Source organism: Sparus aurata, chromosome 18 (genome assembly GCF_900880675.1).
Source record: "Sparus aurata chromosome 18, fSpaAur1.1, whole genome shotgun sequence".
Taxonomy (NCBI): Eukaryota; Metazoa; Chordata; class Actinopteri; order Spariformes; family Sparidae; genus Sparus; species Sparus aurata.
Window position 1 is genome coordinate 13,627,038 of NC_044204.1, and position 11,975 is coordinate 13,639,012.

The window sequence follows — 11,975 nt, forward strand, 5'->3', positions numbered from 1 at the left end:
GACGAAAACACGTGTGTTGTTGTCTAACATACATTTTAAGATGAGTCAAGGTTGCTTATTTGATCAATAATGAAAATACTGTGAATGATGATGAGGGTTAGCGTCAAATTCAGTCTTTGCCCTGTCACACTTGTACAAAATTTAGAGGTAGATGGAAGCGGTTCCATCTTTGCTCTCAGCTCCAATAGGAGTAACTCCAGCTGCTATTTAAACTGAGTTAGGTAAACTAGAGATTTAAGGTCGACTCAAGTGTAGGTGAAGAAGTTTCAGCTTTAGAATTCCATTTGAAAGAAAGTGAACAATGTCGTCGGTTCAACTAGAGAATTCTGTAGGAATTGAGTTGTGATTTTGTTACGTCAACTAAAGAATTTAAGTACAACTGAATAATATTGATTTAAATGACTTAGAGTTTTTTATTTTCAGTCTTTACAAAATGACTTTAACTTGTCTTTTCAAATTCAGTCAGTTTAAGATGTTGAAGTGTACATGTTTTCTTCTTTCCTTGTCGTAAGTGGATAACTGGGCTAAACTCTACGGTTCTCCAAATGTTTTGGGGATTTTTTTTAAAGAAAATTAATAACTGTCTACCAAAGAGTGCAGCAGGTGACGTTAGATGTTGGCTTGGTTTAATCTTCGAAGACCTCAAACAACTTCTGGGGCACCTGACTGTATTTATTTTGGTTTTTCTACTTTGTTCTAGCAGTCAGCATCAAGTGTCATCCATCGTTTGTACAGGAGAAGCTTACGTTTCAGTCTCTAGCCCCAGTTTTACACTAGCTTTGCCTTAGAATGGATACATTCACAAGAAATAAAAAAAAATAAAAAGGCCAGTTAAATTTGCCAGCTAAAAGTTTTTTGGTGCAATCCATTACTTCATTTACTGACTGTGTGGATGTGTTCATAACAGTTCACAGAGTAAGGAAACAGAAAGGTTATTAAATCATAATAGAGGACATTGAAGCCAAAGTGACTTTATTGAAGAGAAATGTATTATTAATTTAAAATGAACAACAAATATAGGTTGGCTACAACTGCTGCCCATTGGCCAGGAAGAAGAAAAACTACGTGAGGCGATAGGACTTCATAAACATTTCAGAACGGTCGTCATTTTCCGCTGTCTTTGAGAGTTATGAGGTGACAAGCTCAAAAGGTTGCAGTACAGCACAATCGCACAAAAATCAGGCGTTAACGTACCGAATACGACAGGATCAAGAATTTATCATCTTATGCTTAAATTCACTCACTCAGTGTTGGTCCTGGTCCTGGTCCTGAGGCCCCCCTGCCAAGACTGCAAATGCACCATTTTGAATTAGCCCTTGAACAAAGCAAGGTAGTTTCGGTAAAATTAAGTATTCTGATGGTTTGGATCAATTTATTTTACTTTCTGGAATTGGACATTTAACCCAAGAGAGAGTTACAATTATTGTCATGATAAGGAGAGAGATGTGGCCTTACAGAGGGGTAATGACTTGTTGGATACAAGTGTTACCTACATGTCATGTCTCAGTCACCACTGTCTTCTCGTCTCTTTCTTTATTTTACTGAACATCGTCTGCTCCCTCGTCTTCATCTCAGATTTTCCCTCGCCCGTCTAATCTCACGTCCTCTTACACCACGAGTTAATCATCATTGCAAAAAGGGAACAATGCATTCACAAGGCATCTCTTTTTCACAGCAGAGCCGGAGTCATTCCCATGCCGTGTCCATAGCAACTGTAGAAATGAGGATGAATTGTCTGCAGCAATCAGCGTGACAATGAACAAAGAGTTTCAAGGTTATACACCATCAACAAGTTCTCATCCAACGTTGTCAAACACTGACGCCATTTCTTTTTCATGCGTAAGGTCCACTGAGTGTCTGTCGTCCTGCCAGAAAGCCACTTTAATTATGTCTGGGCACAAAAACTCCTTGGTTGGGTTTAAAATACGTCAAACGACTTCTTACACATGGTACACAGACCCCTGTTTTCTGGGTGTAGCTGCCGTGAACTCTGATCACTACCCCTTTCTGGGAATTTGGCAGTCGACTTGGTATACTCTGTCAGGAGGAGCAGTCGCTCTGTTTACATTGGAGTTAGTTTAAAGGTCAGTGTGTGTCATACTGATGCTACAGGGTACCTTCTGCATCTGTATGAGACGCAAATGGACATGACAAAACCTTCTGTGTTTGACAATATGGCAATGAGAACGGGCTGATGGTATTAGGGTTTTTAAAGCTGTATTTGATAAAAAAGTTTCATTTATTCTCTTGGAGTATAAATATTGATCAACGACTTCCCAACTGATGGTCTCCATTCAAAAGTCATTCTGTCACTTTCTTCTTTTAATCTTTAAAACCTCTGTGAACTAATTCAATCGAGGACACTGTGTTTTTTTTTTTTTTTTTTTTTTTTGCAACATTACACTAAATGCAAATATTCAAAATGTCTCTTCATTAATTTTTTTTTCTGTTTTTAATCTATATTTTTGAATGTTCAGGTACAATTTTCAAGGATCATGCCAGAGTGTTTAAAATAGAAATCATGCATTCTTATATCAGTTTGCACCATTTTTCAAATGCACTGCTTTTGTTCACTTCTAGAATAAACAAAGATCAATTAACAGACTCTGGCAACTCGATTGTGGTGTAATTCATCACAGTGAACATCCGGTCTGCATTAAATTAGACTATCACTGTAGTGCAATTTCATCAGTTTTTTTGTCAGGAAACCTTAAACATGTAAAAGAAAAAGTTGTGTTATCTCCTCTGTGATTCATGACCCATAGCAGGCATTAAACTTTGAGTTAGGTAACGGTGTCTTCCGCTGCTTTATTTTTGATGATTTATGCACCACTTTCATGCATGGTGTCACTAAACAGATATTTGGAAGCCATTTTGAACAATTCAAGTTCAAGTGTCCTAATCACAAAATGTTGGACCCATCAGCCTCGACAATTACCGTTATATGAAACTTTGTAGTTTTGAGTAGCTGTGGACCAGCTATTAAATCCTGTTATTCTCAGACAACCAGACATGGAAATTGAACTAAATAAAGCATTAGAAATATTTTGAGAAGGATTTACATTACATTTCATATGCATGACTCAAACTGCATCTGTCCGCTCCAGTGGCTGCTGTGGGCTGATGGATATATTCTGCCCTTTTAAATTTCTCAATTTTCACATGGTTTATTTAAAATTATAATTTAACTTACACTTGAATCACTTTATTTAAAAGTAAGATTAAAGATTTAATCAAATAAGACTCCTGTAGGCTTAATTAACTTTTTGGTGCAAAATGTTGACCGGAGTGGACTGATATGTTTTCACTCACAGAGAAAAGATGTACAATAACATTTTTTATAAAATTATGGATGCAAGTGTTCCTCAAATTTCTTATTTGGTTGAACATTGTTGGTTTTACCTGTCTGGTGTTCTCAGAATAAAATAACTTAACAGTTATAACAAAAAAAAAAAAAAGAAACTATTAGAATGATTTTGTATTTCATCAAGAGTAAAACCAAAAAATGAATAAAAACATCACTTTGTGATTTATTAATTCATGCTTGAAAGGGTTATATTTGTATTTTCCAAGTGCCCGAACTTAAACTTAACAAAAGTGACAGTACTTTACACCCTTAATATAGGACTGACTAAACAATACTGCAGACCCGTTCGTCAGTGGGATGGATCGACAACTCAAGCGAATTTAAAAGACTCTCAGAGTTCTGAAATGTACGAAAATGAATGGAAACCAGTCAGGCTCCCTTATAACAAACAGAAAACATGGAAGTATGTGAAACACATGGTTTGGAAAATGGTACGTTGTGATGTGTATTCAGTCAATTAAGTCAATCAGTTGTGTTGTATGGTTTGAAACGTTTGAAACATCTGGTATGGTTCTCTGAGTTTAACAATGTTTTGCAGCACAACATATGTTTGTAATGACAGATTCAGCCTTGTTTACAATTTTTTCACTGTCATCTGTTGTAATTGTACATCCATCGCGGTTGGTTCCTCTGTTGGCTTGATGCTACAGCATTTTACGCTGATTTTTTTCTCCCTGCTCTTGCTTGTATTTTACGTGCTTTAATTACGCTGTTGTTTCCTTTTTGACACATTATTGAGCTGCGGAGGGCACATTTGTAGCAGCAGTGGCCCGTGTATGCTGAATGCAAACAATGTGCTCAGGAATGGTAACAGCGAATTGCTGGCATCCGCCGCGGTCAGGCGGCCATTTGAGGAGGGGATGAAAGGGGATGGCATCTCCCCGGCTACAGCAAATTACTCAATGCGTCTCCAATGAGAGGAAAACAATGCCTCACCTCCCCACCAGCTGCCTCATTAAACGTGGACAAATCCACCAGTGCTGCTCTGTTGTAGCCACTTGGCTGCCGTTTTCGCTCCATAACAGCGACACGTGAGAAAAAGCCATTAAGAGGAAGTCTCCTGTCACCTGACTGTCGAAGCCGTCACACCCTTAGAGTCAACCTTTTAAGAATCCAAAAACTGTAATTTAGATAATAACCTTCTAAATCACACACGGGGGATTTGCATGTCTCCTTCAGCCCCTAAGGTCACGAAACTCGTGCAACACTGTGCAAACATTCAGCAGAGACACAACATCTTTTCATAAGGCAGCAATGTTTGGATCTTAGTTTCCATGTTTTGCCTGCCTTTTTATTCAATGCAGCCATATGTTAAAGGACAGCACTCAGTCTGGTAGAATTTCACAGCTCCTCCAGGGTTACACCATTATATTAATTTAATTTCTCAGTCAAATCCTGTCCTTTAAATGCCTTTTTTTGGCACCAGCATAGTCTGAAAAGGATAATAAGTTCCTGACCAAAATGAGAAATCCACCCTTTAAAAAAAGGCTCCCCTGCTCTCACGAAATAATTGAGAGAACTAAGGTAAAAGTCACTATTCAGTGATACTGTTATTTCCTGTCTCCGAGGCTAATACACACTGTGATATGTTGTGCTTTGTTTCGAGTGAACACCAGGAAGTAAGATACAGTGTGTGTGTGTGTCTATCTATGTATACGGCTTCTGTTATCAAAGTATAGTTTCATTAGAGAACAAGTTCAATCACCTTTGACGAAGGACTGGCGACGGTTGGTGTGTTTGCCTTTTTAACCAGGGGGTGGAATAAGTAGGTCATGTTGTGTCATTTTGGTGAGATTCTCATATATTACAATCTAGTGAGCTTTGATTTCCAATGTGTGAGGATTGCAGAGCTGGGCCAAATCCAGCAGAGTCACCAGGATAAAATGTTAGCAGGTAGATTTTCTGCAAACCATGGATACATTCACGTTAGAGTGTGTTAAAGGCCACGTTTTGATAGACATGTCAACAAAACGTGTCATATCATGTTCAAATTGCAGGTTTATCACATGACTTTCATGTTGTTAGGCGGATGGGACGATGGCGCCAAGGCAGCAAAGCAAGTGACCACAGTTAGCGCCTGGGCTTCAGCATTTGTACTTGGAATATTTGACACAGAATAAAGATTCGTCAGCGTGACAACACTCAATACTATGGATGTATATACACTTTAAGGAGACCTTTGGACATTTTCCAGTCATGTATGTGGTGTCCAAAACATGATGTTCTCCTAGCCCAGCGCAGCACTGTGACAGAAATATTCAAAATTGAACCTAAACAAATGCAGAGTTTGAACTACTCTGAGGTTTTGCAGAGACAAACTTTGGTTACATTTATTCTGGCAGTTGGGTTGGCCAAAACAGTGTGGAAACCTGCGAGTGATAATAGTTAGCAAGCTAATCTTAAAATCTCGATTTCAAGTTTAAATTAGAGGTGGTGTTTTAATGTTGGACGTCTAGGAAACAGTATAGACTAACTCAGAGTCCCAGTGCTTGAACACAAACCTTTTCGAAATACATGAAAAGTGGTCTATCTTGCTCTCTATAGCGCGCCAACTTTGACCTTGACGTCCTCCACCTCTACAGTCCACCCACACGTTTTTACTTATGTTGCCTGATTGTACCGCTCCAGACTGTGTGGGCGGGTACACGCTAGATTTGATTGACATCTCCCTCACCCTCCTGCCACATCCTGTTATCATTCATATTGCTGCTCAGAGATTTCCCACAGAAACCTCAGAGCAGATATTTGGACTTGTTGAAGCAGGAAAAGCACAAGTGTAAGGCAGTTCATTAATGATGGCACCATAAAGTATCCCAGTCAGGCATTATACCAGGATGCAGAAAGTAGCTAATGGTTATTAATGCTGTGGTTATAAATGTTATTAATTACACCTGTGTTCAACCTGCCGTGATAAAATGTCTGCAGTGAATTCCATAGTGCATGCTAATACATGACCTGCAATATTTTATAATAATTCTTTTTTCCCAGTTATATACACAAAATCAATGTGCTCTACTGTTTTGGAAATGATAAAACTTACATTCACCATCAACTATCTTACAAAGTGGACTTTTCGATGATCTTAAGAGATCAAAATTGTGCATTTTGGAAGTCATTGCCATGTTTGCCATAATCTGCTCATTTGCCTTTATACTATACTAAGAGAACAACTAGTACACAAATCCTTTAGCAACGTAAAAATATCAATAAAACTCTGAAAAAATACTTGACAAGTGGGTTTTGTATTTCAGAATAGAAAATGGTTTCTTTTGTGATCAAAAGCTTAATTAAGTATTTTATTGTTGTAGCTGTTTAAACTGCATGCTGCTGGGTAATTTAGTGAACAGTTTATCTAACAGTTCAGCTAGGAATTTAGCTGGCCTGCTCTAAAACCAAAAAGGGGCAGCATATTACAAGAATACATTCTAACTGTTACTAACTAGAGTTACTGGTAGTTAGCTCAGTTAGAATTGCTTTGGCTCAGAGTACCACGGAACTGTTGGTGTTTACAATTCTAGCACAGGACCTTTGGACCGGGTTGGGCTGGGGCTCACTGGTTAGCTAACATCAGTAGATATCTGTGCAACGCAATACACAAGAGATTTCACAATGTCAGAACAGCAGTTCTTCACATTCTGTTGTATCGACTGATTTAAGATACAATTTGAATGTTTCAAGTTAAATACTCACATATTGGACCTCTAAAGATTTCCATGTCTTCTTTTTATTCCAAGGCAGGTCTAGGTGGTAGTTACATACTGTAAAAGTAACAAAAAGCTTGATCCAAAGAAAAATGTACACAGCCCTTAATCAGAAAGTGTGCCTTTAAACAAGCTGTTAGGACTTCTGTAACATTGAAATGTCACAATGTAATAGTCATAGCCCTCAGCCCCGTTCCTAGTACAACCATGCTTGCAGACACTGTTAGAGCAGAACAATAGTGGGTGGTACCTGTTCAGCCTTGAAAAAGCTGACCAATCAAAGCAAATTGGGCTTTTACGCGAGAGGGAGCCTTAAAGAGACTGGCATTAAAAAGGAACCTCCAGACGAACAGTGTATATAGGTGCTGCAGCTATGGATAGTGTCCAGATAATAATATGATTTTTTGAGCCTTAAAAGCAAGTGAACATTTTTAATAGACAACTAGAATAAAAATACAAATCAGAAAATTAGCATAATATGGGACCCTTAAAAATGATCATATATGTTCTGCATATTAAGTATCAAATGCTGCTTTCAGGAAAATTTGGAGAAAAAAAAAGTTTAATTAACCCCAAAATATACGTAGATAGTCTTCTTGGCTCAAAAGTACTCTTTTTTGAAATTACTTTGCATCACTGAAGCTCTTTTAAGCAGCCAAAAGACCTTGAAAGTTGTTAAAGACCTTATAATTTGACAGATTAGTCTTGAAAATCATTGCAAAACCAACTCATGGTAGCCGGGCAGCACTTGCATGTGCAGCAACTCCGAGCACAGGCTGTGATTAATGTCCTGCCATTTCCTCAGGGTGCAAATCTACACCTGTTTCTATTTTATTACATTGATCTATGCGAGATCAATGAAGGCATGGGAACAATTGCAGACAAGTAGAGGAGACATACTTAGACCTTTGGGACTGCCCACGTTACACGCTTGCTTGTGTGTATGTGTGTTAAGATGTTGTCCTTTGCAATTATCCCAGGGGAGAAAATGAGAAGCTTTCCCTTTGCCCTCTGTCTCTCTCGCTAATCAATAGCTTATATTCTATCAAGAAAGCTGAGCCTCCTTGAACATACAGCTAGGTAATGTTTCATTTAGAAATTCAAGCACAATATGGTAGTAAATGTTTTATCTTTTTGCTTTACAATGCTAAGTTTTGACCCTGTAACCAAGGTCATGAACATGTATCCGTTTCTTGTTACATATTCAAGTCCTCATAACTCTATCAGAAAAACCTCTTTTATTATTTCTAGAAAAAGTCCTGAAGAGAAACTACTACAGGCTTCATGATTGACAGGTGATCACTAATGACTGCAACGCCAAACAACTCATGGGATACCACCTTAAACCGTCCACAGCTTCGACCGCAATCATCCTTCTTCCTTTCTCCTGGCCTGCCAAATCTGTCTTGTTTGCCTGTCTTTCCATCCATCCATCGTCTCATTTTCCCATCTTTTCTCTTTGCTCTACCTGAGCTGAATTATGATCTGTAGTCTTCCCTGATACATTGTGATTGATTGGGCTTTCTAGCTAACTAATGAATTGGCCCCTCAAGGACATGTAGCGGGCCAGCTTTGGTATTAATGTGGACTCTGCTGAAGGCAGCTCAAAGACTCCTGACACCACAGATTTAGCGCTTACAGTGTTTATTTGGATTTGGCTTTAGCGGGGGGTTTGCTGGGGTTTAATTTTTAAATAGCTACCAATTGCATTTCTAATAGCTTTTTGCATATTGTCTCCTAGTGACACGCATCAGGGAAGTGATGTGCAAATAATGTATTAACAGACAGCTAATAGCAAAGACATCGATTTTGTTTTAGGTTGTTCTTCTTCAATGGGGAAATGTTTGATGTACTGTGTTTTTAAATGTATCATATAAAGGTGCCCTAATCACTGTATTTTTATATCGGCAATTAATTAAACAACTTATGTGCAATGTGTAAGTATCCTTCGTATCCATGGTCTAACAGAGAATTAGCACCGATTAGTTACAGTCTACAGTTCCCATTAGCTCTACTGAGTGTCTCTCAGATCATTGTTTTGTTCATACACCTGAAAATGTTCTGTTTTACTTCACAAAAAGTCATGATGTATGCTATCTGCTTATCATAAAAACAGCTGACAGACAGAAGTTCGCTTACTAGCTGGTGAGCATGGTGGAGTATTTAGTAGCTAAATAGTTGAATGAAAAGAGAAAATGGGACAAATCAATGAAAAAAATAGATATTTTCTTGATTTCCTGATTGTTTCACAGCGGTTATGTTCTAAAGCACAAATGATCAGCCTATACATCCACACCACCCTGAGGATTTGATGTACATTCAACCAAAGTGAAGTGCAGGTTTTCATCCAGTCTGCTGTTTGCCACCCTGCTCTGTGTGTGCGTGTGCATGTGTGTCGCACCACCCTCGGTCAAACAGACACACAGAGCAGTGTTTTACAAAAGACAAAGAGCGGAGGAGAGAGACAAAGACACCAGTCTAACATGGTCTCTATGTTTCCCAACCTCACACTGCATGCTGTGATTGGCTGGGTCTACACACCAGTGCCCAAAGGCTGATAACACCTTTAAATGTCCTGCACACAGCAAAATTTGAAGAAATAGAAATAATATACAGACAGAGGTTAGGGTCACTGCAGATACAAAAAAACACCACATAGCTCTAGTGGGTCAGAGATGATGAAGAGGGATTTCCTTATGTGTGAGTCTGTATTGGTTTTTGGCTATTTAAGGGGGGGAAATGTTTTGCATAATATTCCATTAAGTTACTTACAAATGGTGACAGCCAAACTGATTTAGATTAATAAGGGATTCAAATGTAAAATGCTCTTAAACCCCCAACCTTAATTCTGGTGAATTTTATTCCATGGCCTATATATGGCCTATGATATCCAAACCAAAACCACTGACGTTAACAAACCATTCAGCCTTAGAATAATTACATGTTTCTAATTTTCAGCATTTGGATGTTATGAGTGATGTGACAGACCACCGCTGACCAAGTTTGTATATGATTTAAAATGTGAAAGAAATGAATCACTTTAAAATTATTCCGGTGATGAATTTCTCTTTGCAGAATGGCCTGTTTCGTCCTGTACCGCTGTGATACATCAAAATATTTTACGCATTCATCATCCGCGTCTATGTGTTTATCTCATTTCCAGAGCACAATGCGAATCAGCACCTGCTGTGATGATCGGTCAGGCAAAATGCGAGCGTGTGGGCCCAGAAATACTATGAGCAGTAGATGCTTTTCAGTTATTCTAATGGATCTTTCACAGTGTTGATGCTGGGACACATACTGTGTTCGAACACCTTGTCTCATTGCTCGAAACGTGGAAAACAAATGGATGCTTTTCATTGTCTCATTTCAAGGAGGTCTTGTCTTTTTTTGTGTCAGGCAGCAGCATGAGGTGGTAAAAACCCACTGATTTTGTTCCCCACGCGTCATGTGATGTAAACCTTTTATGCTGGCTTACATTTATCAACAGCAATACAGGTTGCTGAGTATTGATGACGCATTTTTTCAAGGTATGAAGTAGAATCGATCTGTGCAATTTGCTATCGAGTAGATGGAGGCAAATCAAGATGAAGATCAATGTCAACATGCATCTTCTTTAAAGTCAGAGGTCACGCTATCACTCTGTGCGTGTTTCATAATTCGTATGATGGACGGCAAAGAGGGGGCCTGTTTGTCACTGAGAGTTTGCAGAACTTCAATATTCTTTTCTGCTCTCTGTCTGTTCCATCATTGTTTTATATTCAGAATGTTGCATTAATAACGCCAAGGGTGATGATATTGATTTGTGTGGATGGCAAACAAACCTCATACGGGTCTGGAATAACAACACTGCTGCTTCAGCCCACATTTACCTTTTTAATTATTTTTTTCGCTCGAAATGATTGCATGTGTGTTCATTTCTGACTGAGATAACAGATTGGTTTGCATTAATTTATATATATATAAAAAAAAAAAACATTTGGACCCTCGACACCGTAAGCATATTATGCAAAGCAAGATTCACAGCTCATTCTAAAGAACTGGACAAAAATGTTATTTTACATATTCAAATCAAGAGAATATACTGTGTGTATATACGCGCTACATAATCAGGCTCAGTCTCATTGAGATCAAAGTCTCTTTTGCAGTAGAGACCAAACAACTTTGCAAATTCATCGAATGACCACAAATCGTACACACAATCAAAAGAGCAAGAGTTTGGGTCCCTGAGGATCAGCGACCCTGGGGAAGTTACCCACATGCCTGATTGGTAAGTCAGCTGTGGATTGAACACATTTTAAAACATCATCGAACATCTAACAGGGTATTGTGTGTTTTCTCTGTTCCTGACAGTCATGGACATACAAGATTTTGGTGTTTTAAACACTAATTCAGCTCAACAAAGTTTGCATGGAGCCCGCTATCACTTAATATACTCATTACATTACAGAAATGACAAACAGAGCCTATGATCAGAATTAGAATCAGAATCAGAATTTCTTTAATGTCCCGTAGACCGGGAAATTTGTATGTTGCAACAGCAGAATATTACAAGACAGAGAAATAGAAAAATAGACAGAAAAAAATTAAAAGTAAAGAAAAAATAGAATAGAATCGACAAATGTACATATTTACATGGATAGTGCAAACATGCAAAAATAAGCAGCAAGTTTTTATATACAGATTTTAAATAAAGGTAATAAATATGGGTGATGAAATTAGTTTGTACAGACTTATTGCACAGTGCAGAGTATGGGGTGAGGTCTATAGGCTACTGGGAGCAGTGCTGGTTGTAAAGTCTGACAGCAGCAGGAAGGAAGGACCTGCGATACCTCTCCTTCACAAACTTAGGGTGTATCAGTCTGTTGCTGAAGGAGCTGCCCAGTGCTGGGATCTATGAGGATATT